Source organism: Callorhinus ursinus, unplaced genomic scaffold (genome assembly GCF_003265705.2).
Source record: "Callorhinus ursinus isolate GAN/ISIS: 27379988/994484 unplaced genomic scaffold, GSC_fseal_2.0 scaffold24, whole genome shotgun sequence".
Lineage (NCBI taxonomy): Eukaryota > Metazoa > Chordata > Mammalia > Carnivora > Otariidae > Callorhinus > Callorhinus ursinus.
The window spans coordinates 26,517,142-26,533,429 of record NW_027397086.1 but is presented as its reverse complement, the minus strand read 5'-3'; the positions used below and the strand labels follow the sequence as shown (position 1 = coordinate 26,533,429).

The following is a 16,288-nucleotide window of genomic DNA, read 5'->3' as shown; positions in this document are numbered from 1 at the left end:
TCTCCTGTTGAGTTCGTAGGTGTTCAGAATGGTTTGATCCCTATTCAGCTGAATTCCTGAGACCAGACGAAATCTAGGTCTCCTACTCCTCCGCCATCTTGCTCCGCCTCCATCATAATATCTTTTTGAAGGAAGTAAAGGTGGCATTGCCCTCATTTGTAAATGAGGAAATTGAGGTAAACAGGTTTTAACAACTAAGACAGTTCTTTCTGAGCAGCCACGTTATGGATACAATGTGTGCTAAATAGATAATGCTTTGGCAGCAATGTTCTTTCATTTTTATTTTTTTTTCAGCTTTATTTAGGTACAATTGACATAAAACTATGTAATTTTAAGATGTGCAATGCGTTGATTTAATAGATTTATATATTGTGAAATGATTACCACAGTAGGAAAAGTTAATACCTTTTTTACCTCATATAATTACCATTTCTTTTTTTTTTTTGTGGTGAGAAATTTTAAGATCTACTCTCTCAGGTACTTTTGAGTATATAATGCAGTATTGTTAACTATAGTTACCATGCAGTACATTATATTTCCAGAACTGATTCATCTTAACTGAAAGTTTATACCTTTTGACCAACATCTTCCCCCTCCCCCAACCACTAGTAACTTCCATTCTATTCTGTTTCTGAGTTTGGCTTTTTTACATTCTACATATAAGTGAGATCATGCAGCATTTGTTTTTCTCTGTCCGACTTATTTCACTTAGCATAATGCCCTCAAGTTCCATCCATGTTGTCCCAAATGGAAGGATTTTTTTCTTTCTCATGACTGAATAATATTCCACTGTGTATGTATGTATACAGAATTATATATGTATCGCACATTTTCTTCATCCATTCATCTGTGAATGGACACTTAGGTTATTTCTCTATCTCGGCTATTGTGAATAATGCTTCAATGAACATGGGAGTGCAGATATCTCTTTTGAGATCCTGATTTCATTTCCTTTGGATATACGCAGAAAAGTGGGAGAGCTGAGTCATATGGTAGTTCTATTTTTAATTTTTTGAGGAATCTCCATACTATTTTCCCTAGTGGTTATACCAATTTACATTCCCACCACTAGTGCATAAGGGTTCCTTTTTCTCCACATCCTTGCCAACATTTGTTATCTCCTGTATTTTTGATGACCATTCCAACAGGTGTGAAGTGATATTTTTTAACTCCTTATCAGATATATGATTTGCAAATATTTTCTCCCATTCTGTAGGTTGCCTTTTCATTTTGTTAATTATTTATTTTGCTATGTAGAAGCTTCTTAGTTTGATACAGGCTAATTTATTTATTTTTTTGCTTTTATTGCTTGTGCTTTGGGTGTCATATTTTAAAAATCATTGCCAAGACCAATGCCAAGGAGCTTTTCCTCTGTTTTATTCTAGAAGTTTTCTTGTTTTAGGACCTATGTTTAAGTCCTTACTCCATTTTGAGTTTATTTTTGGGAGTGGAGTAAGATAGGGGTCCAATTTCATTCTGCATGTGATTATCCATTTTCCCCAACATTACTTATTGAAGAACCTATCCTTTTCCCACTGAGCATTCTTTGCTTCTTTGTTAAATATTAGTTGATTGTACATGGGAAGGCTTACTTCTGGGCTCTTGATTCTGTTCCACTGGCCTATGTGTCTATTTTTATGCCAGCACTATATCGTTTTGGTTACCATAGCTCTGTAGCATAGTTTGAAAGCAGGAAGGGCAGCAGCGTTTTTTGGTATCAGGCTCTATGCCCTCTGGACACAGCTGATGGGATTAAGGGATGATACTGATCCAAGCTCAAGTAATCAATAAGCTGGGCTGATGCAAAAAGACAAATTGACTCCATCAGATTCTATCTCTGGATAATACTGAGAAAACATGGCAGAATCATGTAGAATGAAAGTTACAAGGGAGGAGCCATGGGTAATAGACGCAAAGCTGGTAGAAAAGCCAAGAGACACAGGCAGGGAGAGAGTAGCTATGTTATATAAATTGATAAGCATTTGAGGGAAGAAGCATAAGGTCCCTAGAGCTGCCAAGGACCCAACACAAATCTCTAGTTTCTTCTGTTCCTGAGGCCTGGATGTCCAGGTTCTAAAAGCCACCCTATTGCCTGCAGGAACTTAGATGAATTGCTGTTTTTTATAACCCTCGAGTGTAGTACAAGAATGCTCAACCATGGTGCAGAGTTTTGATGATCAGTGAAGGGGCACTGCCAGCACCAGCCTGACCTCAGGCCCAGCAGAACTGGGAACATTGGTGGAAGTCCTCAGTGTGGGACTCCAAGGAGTAAAATGGCAAGTGACCCATTACTCAAATTGGGATATAGGGTTGCACCTATGACCAGGGGCATGCCAGCAGTGAGGTCATACCACCAGCCAGTAGACCAGGGGGTCTCTGTTCTGGGGCTTTCTTGTTCTTCCAAGCCAAGAACAACAGTTGCTTCTGAATCTAGGGCAATACTGAGATGGTTGCAGAGATCAACATGGATCCAGTTGTATCTCTTTTATCTCATCTCATCCTCTGCCCTTACTCATTATACTTTCTAGCCATATTGGCCTTTTTCAGTTTCTCATGTGTTGCCCTTCCCCCTACCCCTAAGACCTTACTTTCTCCTCATTATTAGTGTCTACTCGTTCTTCAGGTATTGGTTTAAATGTCCCTTCCTCTGAACACCTTCTTTTACTAATAATGCCAAAATACACCACACCTCTACTTTATCTCAGAACAATTTATAGTTTTACCTCGAGCTCTTAACAAAATTTGTAATCTTTACTTGCACGTGTATATGTTCAATGTATGTTTCCCCCACTAAACCTTACATTTCACAAGGGCAGGGCCAATGTTTACCATAGTAATGTCTGTATCCTTAACACCTAACCCTACTGGTACAGAATTAACCTGTAATAATATCTGATGAATGAATAAATACATGGGAATTAAAGTGATATAGGAGTAGAGAGTTGAGAAGTCCATTATTGAACCACGTATTTACTTTCTTTCAATACAAGATCATTATGGTCACTTAATGATAATTTTCTTCTCACTGTAAAACTGTATTGCATTTTTAGTGCTTTAGTCTTTCTGAATGCCTTTTTTTAAAGCTTATAATCAAGGAAATGTCTTTTCTTGGGTGAATTTTCTCAGTGACTGACATCTACTACATGATTTTATTAATGACAGGCTCAGACAGTTGCCTTTTATTTATTTTTTAAAAAATATTTTATTTATTTATTTGAGAGAGAGAGAGAGCACACAAGCAGGGGCAGCAGCAGGCAAGGGAGAAGGAGAAGCAGGCTCCCCCCAGAGCAGGGAGCCCAATGCAGGGCATAATCCCAGGACCCCAAGATCATGAGCTGAGCTGAAGGCAGCCACTTAACCAACTGAGCCACCCAGGTGCCCCAACAGTTGCTTTTTAAATAATTTTTCAAAAAGCTTCCTATAACATGCAATGTCATTTGTAAATGATGTCACCCTTCCCTTGAAAAAGTCTGCATTTCCTGATTTCAACTGGAAATCTGAGTCTCATGAGCAGGAATGACTCAGAAGTTTTTCTTCTTTTAGAATGTGAGTTTAATCCTGATAGTCTGGTTTATGCTGGCCCTGTAGAATTCAACATGTCAAGAACAATTTTATCTGTTTTTCATATCAGATTCTATAGCAAATTCACAGTTGGATCTAGCAGAAGGGAAGGCAGGGATGTCAAAGAAACAGATGTTGGCATTGTAAAAGCAGATGCTCTATGCTTAATTTTACATGCCAGAAAAATTCTATTATTAAAATTCAACATCTGTCTTTTTAGAGGAATTACTCACTCTCAACCAGGTTGAAACTAAGCCCCAGTATTCAATTACAGGAATTTTTTTCCCTCCCAATCAGAATGTTATACATTTGAAAACTAAGTCAATAAACCAGTTGCAAACCTCTTCCAATATTAGAAGGCCTTTAGAGTGGAGTATATAAGTAGCTTCAGACGTGAAAATTTTCTTATACGAATTGCATCTAATTTCTGTCTCCTGAACACTCCACTCCCTGCTCCCTTGAAGAACCAGGCAATGACAGGGATGCTAGTAGGAGACTACCCATTAGAAGGAAGCATGAAAAGGCAGCTTTGGTTTTTGAGGAACTGAAGTGTGAACCCAGGAGTGTTCCTGGGAAGACTTTTGATCAGTAATGAAGGGAGACCTATCTAAGCTTGTGCTTTGAAATCCTGCATCCTTGATAAGGTCAAAGATACAGAGCTAGCTGCCCTAGGAACCTAATTAAAGCCCTGCCTCTCCAAGAGAAATTAAACATTGGCAGGAAGGAATGTACCAGCAGCTGTCAGGAAGCCATTTCTTCAAGGACAGCCGCACCTTGACAGCACTTTAAAAGTGTTTTCCTCATCTGCTCTGCGAACTCCTAAAAAAATCAGTGCTTTCATCTCTGATTTGACAGCTGGCCCCCAACAACTTCGTGAGTGTGCTGCTTTTTCCATGTAGGAAACTGTGTTCATGCAAAGGCCTTCTCATCTGTGGCAACTCAAAGTCACACCGACTGGACAATGAGGCAATGGATGGCCCATTCATTAGGAGAACGGGGAATGGGAAGCATTGTGTTAATCAAGGAACTTTGGGTTCCGCTGCAATGCCTTTCTAGATTAGACTTTCAGAGTTTTAGTGCAGCTTTTCACTTGGTTTTTATGGGAGAGCTGGCAGAGTCCCTTTAACCTCACTGAAACTAGCTAGCAGAGGGGTACTTAGGCACTCAACATGTGTTGAATTGTTTTCAGACAGTCTGAAGGCTTGGAGGAAAGGGTGTAATTCCTTCTAAGTTTCCATAATATTTCCCAGTGTGGGTTCTTGAGAGTCCACTGCTATTCCCATCCAGAAACTTCAGGAGGAAATTGCTTTTCATCTGTGGGTTCGGCATCTAGATATCGGTGCCTGTAAGAAGGATTAGTTTGACAATGGCTAGAGGATGAGAAAATCCGCACAGGAGTATTCTGAAGACAAAAGAGAAAAATCAAAAACTGGTTGGGAAAGAGGAAAAAATGTATTTCTTCTGCAAGAAACCATCAAATGTATACTTCACTTCTTGCTCAATGAAGACTGAATTTGAAAGTTGAGCAGCATGAACTTTATAAATATGCAAGATTCTGATGTACTTGAAAGAAATCCACTTGGTAAGGATTATAGTGGGGAGACTTCTCTCTCAGGACTATTGGGAGGGTTGAATAAGATATTGGTAGCTGGGCCTTGCAGACGCCACCGACCCGGAGCCGCCTTTGCCGCCCAGCCATGGTCAACCCCACTGTGTTCTTCGATATCGCCATGGAAGGCGAGCCCTTGGGCCGCGTCTCCTTCGAGCTATTTGCAGACAAAGTTCCAAAGACAGCAGAGAACTTCCGTGCCCTGAGCACTGGGGAGAAAGGATTTAGTTATAAAGTTTCCTGCTTTCACAGGATTATTCCGGGATTTATGTGCCCGGGGGGGGACTTCACACGCCACAACGGCACTGGAGGCAAGTCCATCTATGGGGAGAAGTTTGATGATGAGAATTTCATCCTGAAGCACACGGGTCCTGGCATCCTGTCCATGGCCAACGCTGGACCCAACACGAACGGTTCCCAGTTCTTCATCTGCACTGCCAAGACTGAGTGGTTGGATGGCAAGCATGTGGTCTTCGGCAAGGTCAAAGAGGGCATGAACATCGTGGAGGCCATGGAGCGCTTTGGGTCCAGGAACGGCAAGACCAGCAAGAAGATCACCATTGCTGACTGTGGACAGATCTAGGAAATCCGACTCGTGTTTTATCTTAACTACCAGACCATTCCTTGTGTAGCTTGGGAGAGCACCCCTCCACCCCCACCTGCTCGAGATACCCCAGAATCTCTGTGCTCTTGCTGAAGTTCTGCGGGCTCCATGGTTCCTTCTCCCCAGGTCTAGCTGGATGGCAGAGTTCAGTTGATGATGATGAAATAAAACCTAAACCACACACACACACAAAAAAGATATTGGTAGCTGTCCAGGGTAGTGTCCGTTCCATAGTGTTGAGATCAGCATTAGAAGCAACAAACAAACACCAAACATAAAAACATTTATTATATATAGCCATCTCTTTCAGCACTTGATATTTTAAAGCTCTCCTTTTAACTTGTATGTACTGAATTTAGGATAAGGTGTGCTCTAGCATGTTGGCTTTTTATAGAAATGACTATGACCCCTTTAAAAGTGCAACTGATTCTTTCATCCACCTTCAATTTGGGGAGCTGGAGTAAATTGAGACAGAGTGACAGTGGCAACATTTTCTCTAGTACATAAAGAAAAATAACACATACACCAGAAACATACATTATTCTCTGATCCTTCCAAAGGACTGTGGGCTCTAACAATGTGCTCTGATTCCCTCAGATGCAATGGGATTTCTGGAGGAAATTTATTTAGCGAATGGCTAAATAAAAGGAATGAAGAAATGGATATTTTTGTAAAGTTGAAAAATAGTGGGAGTGTCAGAAAATAAAGCTTGAGAGGTAGACAGATACTGGATAATTAGGGCAGTATGCTCTGTTAGGAACTTTAAACTTTATTCTAAAAGAGTGGAAGGCATTGGATAATTTTGAGGAGGGTAGCAAGCAGGTTGTAGCTGGAGGAGATGGAGCAAGGGAAAGAGCAGAAGGAGATGAAAGAAGTGTAATTTCCTAAGGCTGCCATAAGCAAGTACCACAAAGTTGTTTTAAGGGTGGCTTAAAACGTACATGTATTCTCTCATGGTGCTGGAGGCAGAAGTCTAGTTGTAGGGGTTGACAGTTTGGTTCATTCTGGAGCTTCTGTTTGCCTCTCTCAGCTTCTGGTGGTTGCCTGCAATTCTTGGCATTCCTTGGTTTGTAGATACATCACTCCAGTCTCTGCCTGCCATGTCTTTCTCTTCCGGGCCCTACCCCACACCTTGTGTGTCTCTATCTCTCATTCTCTTCCTATGAGGACATCAGTCACTGATTAGGGCCCCCCTAATCCAGTATGACCTTGTCTTAAGTAATTATACCTGCAAAGACTCTATTTCCAAATAAGATCAGATTCTTAGGTTCCGTAGAAAATGAATTTGGGGGGATTACTATACATTCCAATATGGGAAATAACAAGGAGCAAAAGCATTTAGGCCTCTGTAGGCTACAGTAATGTATTTGACTTTTACTCTGAGGGAGATGGGAAGCCATAGGAGGGTTTTGAGCCAAGGAGTGACATGATCCAAGTTAAACTTTAAAAGGATTGCTCTGGTTGCTGCATTTAGAATAGACTGTAGGGGGCAGGGGTGGGAAGAGGGGGGACTAGCTGGGAAACGATTGCCTCCTATTATTACTAAAATAATTCAGGTGCCAGAAGATGATGTTTTGGATTTGAGTAGGACCAAGGGAGTGGAAAGTGATTATATTCTGGATGTTTTAAAGGTAGAGACAACAGGATATTCTGATAGATTGGAGGTTGCATGGGTGAAAAAGACAGGAAGGAGTAAAGATTACTCAAGATTTTTGACCTCAGCTACTGAAGAAAGGAATTACCATCAATCAAAATGAGAAAGGCCGGGGGCAGGACAGGTTAACGGGAAATATTGGATGATCCATTTTTTTATATAATTTCAGATGCCAATTAAATATGGAAGTGAACATGTCATAAGGTAACTGGCTACGTAAATCTCAGTGCAGTGAAGAAGACTTGGATGGAGACATGAGACTAAGCGTCATTAATACATACAAGGTATTTAAATCTGTAGGATTGGATGAGCTCCAACAGAAAAAGTGAGGCTAGAAAAGAGACTCAAAAACTGAATCTTGGGCCACTTCACTAATACCAGAGATTGGAAAGAAAGCGAGAAGGAGCAGCTGGGGAGAGAATGTGAAGATCAGGTGAGTGAAGTGTCCTGTTATCCAAATGAAGAAAGTGTTTCAAGGGGGGAGGGAATGATCAACTCTGTCAAATGCTGGGAGGAACACAGGGGAGACCAAACACTGAACACTGAATTTAGCAATGCGGGGGTTATTAGTGGTCTTACTGAATGCATATTTAGTGGAGTGGTGGAAGGGAATGCCCAGTAGGAAAGCTGTGAAAAAACAGGAGGAGATGAATTGAATAAAATGGAGAATTTGGTATGAAGTTTTGCTGTAGAGCAATGCTTATCAATTCAGGCAATTCTCCTGCGGGGAAACTTGGGGAATGTCTGGAGATATTTTCAGTTGTCACATCTGGGGCCAGGGGCACTACTGGCAACTAGGTGACGGAGGACAAGGGTGCTCCAAATGTCTGTCAATGCCCAGGACAGCCTTCCCCAGTGCATCCAGACCGTTCTCCAACCTTCTTCACTACAACTTGGCTCTGAAACTATTGCCCTCCATCTCTAACACCCCCTCTCTCTTTATGAGGCAGTCATCTTAACATCCACTAGAGGCATTAGCCTTCATTTTTAGAAAATTTTAACTCTTGGTTCACTGTCACTCAGTCCAAAAATTCCCATCTTAAGTGTTACTGATTTCAATATCCACATAGAAAATCCCTCCAACATTCTTGGCCTCTCAATTCCTTGAATTTCAACAATAGAAAAGAAATTCTAATACTGTAAGGCAGGGTTCTGCAAGCTAGGGCCCATGGGCCAAATGGAGGCTGCCCCTTTCATATGGCTTACGAGCTAAGAATAATTTTAATATTTTAGAAGGGTAAAAAATAAGGAAGAATGGTATTTTGTGACAGGTGAAAATTACATTAAATTCAAATTTCAGCAACCAGAAGCAAAGTTTTATTAGTATACACTCAAGCCCATTTGTTGATGTGTTGTCTGTAGCTGCCTTAAAACCACAGAGGCACAGCTGAGATGTTGAAACAGATACAGTATGGCCTCCAAAGCCTAAGATATTTACTATTTGGTCTTTTATGAAAAAAAAAATTATAGACCTCAGCTGTAACAGGTTTACCCAATACAGGGAGTTAAGAGTTAAAATGGCTAAGAAAGGAAGAGTTCCTTTGTAATTCATGAGCATAGGTGTTTATCTTTTCCAGGTTATTTCTTTTTTTTAATAATTCTTAATTTGAATATAGTTGATATGCAATGTTACATTAGTTTCAGGTATACGGTATAGTGATTTAACTTCTCCATGCATTATGCTCTGTTCACCGTAAGGGTAGCTCCCATCTGTCACCATACAACGCTATTACAGTATCACTGACTGTACTCCCTATGCTGTGCCTTTTAGTCCCATGACTTATTCAGTCCATAACTGGAAGCCTGTATCTCCCACTCCCCTTTACCCATTTTGTCCATCTTCCCACCCCTTTCCCTCTGGCAACCATCAGTTTGTTCTCTGTATTTATTGGTCTGGTTCTGTTTTTTGTTTGTTTGTTTATTCTTCATTTTGTTTTGTTTGCTTTGTCTTTTTGATTCCACATACGAGTGAAATCATACAGTATTTGTCTTTCTCAGTCTGACTTGTTTCACTAAACATAATACCCTCCAGGTCCACCCATGTTGTCGCAAATGGCAAGATCTCATCCTTTTTTTTATGGCTGCACCAAGTTTTTTCTTGTGTATTTCTTGTGTATTTCTCTCCTCAGATTCTCTTTGGCACTGATGATAAATATTTCCATGATACAAATCACATTATGTTGAATGCTCTGCTCTCCTCGGTCTGTGTTGCAGGATTACCTTTGCCATATGGCAGCCATCAGAGCTCTGAAATCTCTCAGAGCTCTGAAATCTCTGTGTTGTTTCTACCATTTTCATTTGCCATTTTTTTAAAAACGGAAAATGTCCAACTTCTATAGTCTGTAGGAGTTTTCCATTTACTCCGCAGAAGCATGTTACATGAGGAGGAAATAAAGCCTACAGCTGATATGCATTAAAGCAACTTGCTTTATTTCTGGGAGTTAAAACCAGTTTGTCAAATAACTTAAAATAACCTTGCTCCTTTGGCAGAGATTGGACTTCCAGCAGCTGATGGTAAAACTGTTATCTGGAGGAGGGAATAATCTGTACATTTATTGTACAACATTCACAATCATCAGCCCTGTTGCAAATGTGCCCAAAATAATTTTCCATAGTATATTTTTAAATCTTTCACTCAGCCTAGTGAGCTTTGTAAGTCAATCTGTGTGGAGAAACTTAAATTAGAGAAATTAAATAACCTCTTTCCCCCTCCCCCCCCACTTATTTTGACTTCCCATTAAACAATAACAGCAGTAACTTAATAAGCTACTTCTGGTACAGAGAAGAGAGCCAGGAGGGATTCTGAACCACTGATGTTTCATGAGGACTCCACATTTTTCTGCACTTTGACTTAGGATCATGTGAGAGAATCTGGCTGGAAGAGGTGCGTCTCTGGGATGAGTTAGAAGTAATTAAGCAGTGGACCAAAGAGAGCATGTGAAGGAGGAGCCAAGAGCAGGATGAATTTGCAGGAAGGAGAGCAACACTGCAGATCCAAGTTAAGACAGGTAAACAAAGGCATTTTGGGGACAGAGAAACAAAAATAACCATATGGCTGTTCATAGGAAGGAGTTTAGGTAAAAGCCATAAACACGGTGTTGTAAGTGGTGAACACTTTGAGTTTTTTGAGTCTAACTTAAATGAGATTTATTCCCATTAGCAAACACACCATTTGGGGAAATGCTATAACAAAGAGCGAATTCTGATGAGATCTCTGGCAAAAGAGAGTCCTGGCACAGCTGGAGAGGAAGGAGGGAGGGCAGGAGTTCTGGCAAAAATCCCAACAAGGATTTCCTCCCACTGTAACTATCTTTTCCATCTCTTTGTTTAAACTCATTAGCTTCATCTAGACCAGTGGGTGGTTCACAATTTGAATTGTGCAGCAATCTGCACATCACCTGTGGAACTGGCATATATAAATATCTACATACCAATATGCCAACGTCTACCCCAGGCCACTCAGGTCCAAATTTTTGGTTGTGGGGAGGTCCAGGCAATCTTGCCATTTTAAAAAGTTCTCTAGGTAATTCTAATGTGCAGCCAGGGTTGAGAACTACTGATCTAAGCAACAGTTTTTTGATCTCAGTACTGTTCATTTTGGGCTGGTAATTCTTTGCTGTGCTGTGCATCTTAGGATGTCTAGCAGCATCCCTGGCCTCTGTCCACTAGGTACCCAGGAGCACTCTTCTGCCCATCAAGTGCTGGCAACTAAAAATTTGTTCAAGCATTGGCAAATTCCCCTGGGGGGCAAAACTGCCTCCAATTGAGAACCACTGATCAGACCAAATAAAACCAGGAACAATCAGATAGGTGCTCTGAGCTGCCTTCCAGTTCCTTTGTGGAAGAGATGATACCTTAAGTAAAACATCTGAATAAATCCAGTCACATTGAAAATTGGTGCAGCCACCGTGGAAAACAGTGTGGAGGCTCCTCAAAAACAAAAAAATAGAACTACATATGATCCAGCAATTCCATCTTGGGTATATTATCCAAAGGAGATGAAATTAGGATCTAGAAGAGATATCTGCACTCCCATGTTCACTGCAGCACCATTCACAATAGCCAAGACATGGAAACAACTTAAGTATCCATCAGTGGATGAATGGAGAAAGGAAATGTGGTATATATATATACAGTGGAATATTATTCAGTCATGAGAGAGAAAAACAATCCTGCCATTTGCAACAACATGGATGGACTTTGAGGGCATTTTGCTAAGTAAAATAAGATAAAGAAATACAAAGACCATATGATCTCACTGATATGTGATATCTAAAAAAGCCAAACTCATAGAAGCAGAGGAAAATAGTGGTTTCTAGTTGCTTGGGGGATGGGGGAAATGTGGAGATGTCGGTCAAAGGGTACAAACTTCTAGTTATAAGATGAATAAGTTCTGGGGATCTAATGTACGGCATAGTGGCTATAGTTAATAATACTATATTAAATACTTGAAAGTTGCAGAGTATATCTTAAATGTTCTCAACACATGTGCACATGTGCACACACACAAATGGCAATTATGTGAAGTTATAGATATGTTAACTAACTTTATTGTGGCAATCATTTTGCAATATATATGTGTATTGAATCATCACATTGTACACTGTAAATTTATATAATGTTATATGTCAATTATACCTCAACAAAGCTGGAAATTTTTTTTTTTAAATTCAGATACATTGAATAGTATGGATAATATGGACTCTACATTTTCTCATATTTTTATATTAATCTGTACACACAAATATGGCTCCTTGACTTGAAGATATCCCCTTAGGCTTGGTTCATTTGAAGTAACAGGGTAGCTTGGGGTATGTGTGTACTTGGGAAAAAATTAATATTAAAATTAACATCATGCATTCTATTTTATTTATAGTGTTATACGTGTGTCTGGTATTAATACAGAACAAGAATGTCTAGTTATCTAACCCAAGAATCAAGTGATCAACTCTGATATACTTTAAAAAGAAAGTGCAGCAAAGGCTGACCAATAGGGGGATGGAAGACAGAATCCACACTCCACAAGGGTTTTAGGAAGCAAAATGGGACATCATGATAGTGATGCAGAGTATGTGTCAAGCACTGGCTTAAACCCTTAATACAGTTTATCTTTTTAAAACATTCACAAGTAACCCTATGGAGATTAATACCATCTCTTGGTGAGAACTATGTCCATATTTGCATCCAGTTTGCTGTTTGCAAGGCACTGTGGTATGAAGGGAAAGAAATCTTTTAAGTTAAAAAGACCTGGATTTGAATCCCAACTACACCAATTGCCAAATGTTTGCTCATGGGTTGGTTCATTTTGAGCCTCTATTTCCTTATTTTTGAGATAAAACATCATGGCTACTATGTGTGAGAATTAGAAATCACGCAATAAGTTGCATAAATGTCTGGCAAGAGTTCACATCAAATACCACATTAGATTCCTCTCTTTCTCTCTTTTTCCTAAGTACTGATGGTTCTAGGTGCATTTTCCTCATTTAATCCTTACAACATTTGGTGGGTTAACTATTATTACTTTATTTTACAATTGAGGAAACTAAGACTTAGAGGAATTTAATAACTCGTCTGAAGACGAATGCTAAAATACAGAGTTAGAATTTGAACCCAGGCAAATACCAGAGTGAGAAAACTGAGTTAGAAAACTGTTTACCTATTAGGTTATATCCATAAGTCCCCTTTAAACAGGCACATGGATACTTTTTGTTTGGATGTTGTGCTGCTGACCACTACAGGATACTATGCAGAGAAAAATGGCAATAAGTATGGGAATTAAAGACATTTCAAAATTACAACCTTTAATCAGTTATAGACACTAAATATTACCAGAACTGAGTTTTTCATAGCCTCTTTTTTGACTTAGTTTTTAGTTTATTCAGTGGAAATCCTCTAGATTCACATTCTTTTTTGTTTTTAAGATTTATTTGTTTGAGGGGGGGAGGGGCAGAGGGAGAGGAGGAGGTAGAGAATCTCCAGCAGACTCCCTGCTGAGTGTGGAGCCTGACGAGGGGCTCGATCCCACATCCCCGAGCTGAAACCAAGAGTCAGAAGCTCAACCGACTGAGCTACCCAGGTGCCCCTAGATCCACATTCTTATAACTTTTTTCTTGAGAAGGGTGGGAAGAACTCAATTTTCCCCCATTTTTCCTTTCTGTAAAATTTCTTGTTAGTTCTCAAAGGGGAGAATAAATATGAAATCACAGCAATTAAGAATAGAACCCATGCCCAAAGTCCCACTTTTTCTTAATTTTTGCAAAAGGTAGATTTAGTTCAGGTGGGAGACTAATTTTCAGATCAGTGATACAATTAATCTAAGTCTTGGGAATAAGTCAAGATACTGTGTAAAGAGAGAGTGACTCCCAAATAGATAATCGTATCTCACCATGATTAGAGTTTATTAATTAGATATCATAAAACAAAAGGCAAGATAGCTAAAGAGCATCACAAAACCCCAAAACAAACCCTAAATGAGAACAACTTGCCAGAAACTGCAAAGAAGCAAGCAGATTAAAAAAATTAAAGAGAAAAGAGTAAAGATGCCAGGTTTTCATAGATTAGCTCTGTACTGTTTTATTAGCTATAATCAGGAAAACTGATAAGATGGTGCAGTATTTCTTTTCAATGACCTGGACAATCCATTCAATTACCATAGAACTTCCTTGTACCTCCTTCACTTGGTCCAACTGTAGTGATTACCACTGAACCATGTGCATGCTCAATTTTCTCACTTTTATTAGCAGTTTAAATTTCAGTGTAAGCTCAGATATCTGTTTTTGGTTTGATACATTCTGAGCTGATACATTCTGCCTGCACATTTTGAAAATAATACTATGGAAAATAATTGAAATAGACTCAGTTAGTGATAGAAACTAGAGTCTATGTGGTGGTATAATCTCTTAAAAATATCTTAAAAATAATGAAAGTAATTTCAATAGGTTTTTAAAAAGAAAATTTCTACATATCTATGTATCTCTCTTTTTTTGAAGGTGAACATCACAAAAATTAATCATAATTACCTTTGGGAAGAAGAACCAAAGGGGTAGGGGTGAGAGGATGAGAAGAACAGAGAAGAAATGCTTAATTTTTAAAAAAAGATTTATTTATTTATTTGAGAGAGAGAGGGCAAGCAGGAGCAGGGGGAGGGGCAGAGGGAGAGAGAGAGAATCCTCAAATGGAGGCCAGTGTAGGGCTTGATCCCAAGACCCTGAGATCATGACCTGAGCTGAAATCAAGAGCCAGATGTTCAACTGACTGAGCACCCAGGTGCCCCGCTTCATTTTTTTTTAACTTTTCTTTATTGCTTGAATTTTTTGCCCACATATATGGATTAGGTTTTTTTTTTTTTTTTAAGTTGACAGGACAGAATTATGGTGACCTTTTTCTTCTTTAAAATTTTCTGTATTAAAATAACTATTAAATATTGATATTATTTTAGGATTAAGCACAGGCTTTAAAAATCTTACATTTGCACATGAGAAAATCTGTCTGAACTTTATTTGATAAATTCATAGGATGTCTTAAGTTTAAATTTTTGCATGGTGTATCTATGGAAACAATAGAATATTTTATAATAACTACCATATCAACTGGAGAAGCATCAGATGACTTATTTGGCACAGTGATTACACACCTGGCCCTTGCCCCTTAGTCCTCATCTTGTTCTTTTGCAGTTAACTGACAGCTTCATTAAATCATTCTTACTATCTTTATGTTTTGCACTACTGAACCTGGAGCTCCTGTTATCCACTGATGTGCTAAGCATCTTATCAGCAAATCTGCTTTGCGCTGAGAAGAGTAAACACCATCATTAAATTTGTTATTTGCCCCATGTGGCAGGACTTCAAGCTCAAGAATGTCACACTGGAACCCATGCTTTTATAAGATACTGTATATCTCTAGAAATGACTTTCTGATGTTAACAGTTAGAAAAACCCATGATAACATTAAGAGATAGTTTTATCAATTATTTTGCAAAGTCTTTGGGTCTATGAAACAAGAATTTTCTCACGGTTGCTTAGAAGTGATCTGGCAGTGATGTATGATGGTTAAGAGTTCGGGCTCTGGGGTTAGACACACCTTAGCTCTGTTCTCCACTTACCACTTGGGAGCTATTTAACCTTGAACAATTTATTTAACTTGTCTGGACCTGAGATTCTTCATCTATAAAATGCTGATAATATTACCTTACTTTATAGTGTTGAACTGAAATTAAATGGACAATTAATTTAAAGCACTTAGTGCTCAATTATTATTGTTGTTAATATTTTCATTGTTCCACACTTTCCTCATATTTATGAAAACTGAGTTCATACAATGAGATTTGCCTAAAAGTGCCTCAAAATATAAATGGCTTAAAACTCTAATGCTAATAACAATAATAATACTAGCTAACATTCACTGAATTCTTTCCAAGCACTTTTCTTTCATTATCTTATTAAATTTTCCATAACATTGGACTTCTGGCTAAGATGGACTAGCAAGGACATGATTTACCCTTCCGTCTGAAATAACTAAAAAATACCACAGCATACGAACAGTTCTCAAGACATTGTACATGAAGCAATGGAGGAGAGATATCTCTGAGAGATGGGAAACAATTGAGGTGAGCTCCACAATTTTTCTACTTTACTGATTTGAGAACATTTCCATGCCATGATATAGGGAGGGGGAAATCTAGGTCTACCCCAAGAGACTTTTTTTAAAAAATATATTTATTTATTTATTTAAGAGAGAGAGAGAAAGAGAGAGAGAGAGACAGCAAGTGCAAGTGGGGTGGGGGGCAGAGGGAGAGAATCTCAAGCAGACTCCCTGCTGAGTGCTGAACCCAAGGCAGGGCTTGATGCAGGGCTGATCTCAT

General features: G+C 39.1%; 1 long non-coding RNA gene and 1 pseudogene across 1 annotated transcript in view; one reads left to right on the top strand and one right to left on the bottom strand.

The window, feature by feature from the left end:
- LOC141369969 (uncharacterized) overlaps positions 1–16,288 on the bottom strand; it is a 220,970-nt gene that overhangs the window by 35,101 nt on the left and 169,581 nt on the right. The gene's annotated exons all lie outside the window — the stretch shown is intronic.
- LOC112836708 (peptidyl-prolyl cis-trans isomerase A pseudogene) lies at positions 5,220–5,955 on the top strand (annotated as a pseudogene).